At 49.0% G+C, this 4,112-nt stretch overlaps 1 pseudogene; it reads left to right on the top strand.

Annotated features, from left to right (window-relative positions):
- The first annotated feature begins 461 nt into the window (after positions 1 to 461).
- Positions 462 to 3,809, top strand: LOC130266676 (E3 ubiquitin-protein ligase NEDD4-like; annotated as a pseudogene).
- The last annotated feature ends 303 nt before the right edge of the window (positions 3,810 to 4,112 follow it).

Genomic DNA, 4,112 nt, shown 5'->3' with positions numbered 1-4,112 from the left:
TGTGTTTAAATTAAGGAAGAATGTAGAAAGATTATTTAATAGCTGTAGTAAAGTCGTATTATCATCAGTAAAATGATGTCATTTTGTGGGATTTTTAAATCTCACCTGGCTGCTGCCTCTCCTGGGTGGGTTTGGGGGGGCTGGTAGCACAGTGTGTGTGGGTAGCAGGGCTGTCCCCTCCTCTGCAGTGCTCTGGGGTCTCAGTGCTGAGCAGCTGAGTGACCATCCTGCCCTGCAGTGCTCTGGGGTCTCAGTGCTCTCTCAGTGACCTCCTGCCCTCCCCACAGGCGGTGCCCTACTCCCAGGAGTTCAAGCACAAGTACGACCACTTCCGCAAGAAGCTGAAGAAACCTGTGAGTAGAGCCTGCAGGACACGGCTGCACCTCCCTCCCTGTGCTCTCCTGTTTTCTTTGATTTCTCGTCGTTTTCATCAAATATTTACCACAGAAGTCTACAGCACTGTTTTGGAGCTGGCCCAGTTCCCCCCATGTTCCCAACACGTGCACTGAGAGAGCACTGGGGAATGAAAACATGGGGAGCTGAACACGAGGTGTCTGATCTGTCACTGAGCTGTTAGCAGCCAGGAATTTGCCCTAAGGCTTATTTCTTGAGACTAACAAGGATGATCTAATCTTCTTTGGCACAGGCTGACATACCCAACGGATTTGAGATGAAATTACACAGCAATAACATTTTTGAGGAGTCCTACAGAAGAATCATGTCTGTGAAGAGACCTGATGTATTAAAAGCCAGGCTGTGGATTGAATTTGAGTGAGAAAAAGGACTTGACTATGGAGGTGTGGCCCGAGAATGTTTTTTTCTCTTGTCCAAGGAGATGTTTAACCCTTACTATGGTTTCTTTGAATACTCAGCAACGTAAGTTGTATTTCTATTCTCAAGGGCTCTATACATGACATTTTGCATAAGAGGGAAGGTTGCTTAGGCAGAAGTCGCACCCCTTTCCAGGGTGCCCTGGGGAGCCCCAGTGCCCTGCTCCTCCTGCTCTTCAGAGAGCCTCTGGAATGGTCCTTGAGAAGCCAGGAAGCATTTCCATAGCTCAGGCAATATCCAGGGCAGCAGAGCTGCAGCTATTGAGGGCAGTGTCACAGCAAAGCTGCTTTCCTCTGCCCAGACTCTGCCCAGAGTGGCAGTGCTGCTGTAGGGTGAGCTCAGAACGCAGCTGCTCGTCCCCACTGCAGTGGCCTCCAGAGCTTCAGGCTGGGGCTGCCCAGCTGTAAAGGCAGAGAGGGCATTCTTGCTGCCAGGGCTTGGGTTTGCTGCTGTGCCCACCCTTCAGCCCCCGTGGCTTCGTGGGGGACATGCTGGAAAGGCCTTGGAGGGAGATGCCCCTAGGCACAAGCTGTGTGTGAACATGTCTGAGTGTCTGCTTATTTAAAGGCTTGCTTCTTGAGCTGGTTTTTTTTTTTCTTTCCCCAGAAAAGGGACAACTACACATTTCAGATGAATCCTAATTCAGGTCTCTGTAACGGAGATCACCTGTTGTACTTCACCTTCATTGGCCGGGGTGGCCGGCCTGGCTGTGTACCACGGGAAGCTGCTGGACGGTGAGTGCTGCTGCCAGGGGCTGGGGAGGGGCTGCAGTGCCTGAGAGCCCATTCTGGGACACGCTGGGGCTGCCAGGGCCTGAGGAGGGGCTGCAGTGCCTGAGAGCCCATTCTGGGACACGCTGGGGCTGCCAGGGCCTGGGGAGGGGCTGCAGTGCCTGAGAGCCCATTCTGGGACAGGCTGGGGCTGCCAGGGGCTGTTTGAATGGGATTCATTCAGTCACAGTGTCTTACTCAACAAGTGCCTTTCTTTCTCTGCTCAAGGGAAAACTCCAGAACCAGCAGGAGCATTGTCCCTAGAGGAAAAGCATGGAATTTTTATCAGTATTTCCATGCAAGCCTGCAGCCAAACTAGGGGGAGTCAACGGCAGCATATTTTCATATGTAAAATTATAGCTGAATGATTTAATGACAAATTCTGCTGCATTTTGAAATCTCACACCTGGCAGACATCACTGAGCTGATTTTCCTGAGCCTTGGTGCAGCAGAGGAAGCAAAGGAGTCCTGAGCAGAGGAAGGTCACTAGCCTGATTTTCAGGCAACTCCTTGGAGAGGGAAGTAGTGATTTTAAATGGGATAGAGTACCCTGGGCTTAATTCCCCAGCTTTTGTCTCTCTCTGCCATTAATGTTAGGGTGGTCAGTGGAGTATGGCAGTTAGTGGATAATTGTTGAAACTGAAAAATTGGACTTTCTGTGCCATAATAAAATAAAGCTGAGCTGCTCTGATGCTGTTGCAGCTGCAGGACTGTTACAGTCAGGAGGTAACAGGAAATGCCAGGGGTGGTGCCCTCAAGCATTCCACCTTTCTGGAATGTGCAGGTGCAGGGCAGGGCAGGTAATCTGTCCTCTCTCTCCCAGGCTTCTTCATCAGACCTTTCTACAAGATGATGCTGGGGAAGCCCATAACCCTGAAGGACATGGAGTCAGTGGTAAGAGCCCATTGAACCTGTGTCAGTGCTCACAGGCCCCTGGCTTTCCACAGCTCTGCACTAATTGCCCATTTTCAAACTGCCTAACTGTGATCTGCCCTAGGATAGTGAATACTACAACTCTCTGAAGTGGATCCTGGAAAATGACCCCACCGAGCTGGATCTCACGTTTTGCATAGATGAGGAAAACTTTGGGCAGGTACGTAAAGGTTACTTGCATCTTAGGACTGGTGGTTGCCGACAAGTAGCTCAGTGCTGACAGTCTGGTGGTGGTGAAAGCAGCTGGGAGCTCAGCTGGCCGTGTTCCCAGCTGGGAGCGGGGCTGCCAGCTCCTGTCAGGGAGCTGTGGCACCTCTGGGACAAGCTGGAGATGCAGCTGAGTAAAATACTTGCAGTGAGGAGGGATGAAGGTGTCCCACAGTCCAGCTGGGACATGCTCAGGGACTCTCTGATTCCTGAAGCTGAAGGTGCTGTCAGGGGAGAGCAGCAGAAGGACACCAGGTCCTCTCTGTAGTGCCTGTCACAGCTGGTGCGCCAGGGGGAAGCTGCCAGGTTGAAAAGGGTCACAGCCTATGGGGCTCTTTCTCCATGACAAATGAAAGTGTTGTAGACATTAAATTAAATTAGTTTGCTTAGAGGTTTTTATGACCTTTTTTTTGCATTTTCCCTTTGTTTACTTCTGAGCCCTAGATCCTGGCTCCAGATAGAACTGGAGCTGGGGACTGTAGGGCCTTTTATAAAAACTGACTTCAGCATTTCAAACCATGCATTCAGTGTCCTGTCAAAAATATTCTGATCCACTTTCCAGTGCTGCCTTTTTCCTGAAGCACCATAAGGTTATGGATTTCATGGAGAACTAGGAGCCACAGAATAGAGCGATTTTGTAACACACTGGTTGGATTTGGGCAGTTCCAGTATGTGATTTATCTTCTTGTATTACAAATAATAGCTATTATAATTTTGTGTATATAAAGTACCTATTTTGTGGTTCTATTTTATATAAATATATAATTTCATTATTATAAATAATAATTGTAATAAAATGATCAGTAAATAGCCAGCCCCTCTCTGCCAGTTTTCCCTTCTGTCAGTGCAGGTTTGTTCAAAAGTGTAAATCAATTTGCTCATGATTGCCTTATCCTGCTTGTGAAACACTGCTCAGGGAGAGTGGGTTCTGGGAGAAAGATGTCCTCAAATAACAGCCTTTGGTCTTTTGAAATGCAGACATATCAAGTGGACCTGAAGCCCAATGGGTCCGAAATCATGGCAACAAATGAAAACAAGCGGGAATACATTGATTAAGTACCGTGATGGAATGTGCCTGGGGGGAAGAAAGAGCAGCTGGGTTAGAATTGACCCTGCTGCAATCCCTGGAGCTTGTACTGCACAAGAGCATCAGGGATCATTGGGGAAAAACCTTACTGTTAACATTGGTTATATCCCGTCAGGTACAAGAACAAGGAGTAAATTAAATGACGTGCTTTGATCTCCTGAAATTCCCCCCATGGAAACGTCCTTCTCCAACACCTGGCTCAAGCCGAGATGAGCCAGAAGGTGCTCTCCAGCCTGGCCCTCATCCCAGTGTCCTCCTCTGCCAGTCACAGACCAGAGCCAGGA

This window comes from Oenanthe melanoleuca, unplaced genomic scaffold (assembly GCF_029582105.1).
Source record: "Oenanthe melanoleuca isolate GR-GAL-2019-014 unplaced genomic scaffold, OMel1.0 S142, whole genome shotgun sequence".
NCBI lineage: Eukaryota > Metazoa > Chordata > Aves > Passeriformes > Muscicapidae > Oenanthe > Oenanthe melanoleuca.
The sequence above is the reverse complement of the archived record's forward strand: the minus strand, read 5'-3'. Positions and strand labels throughout refer to the sequence as shown.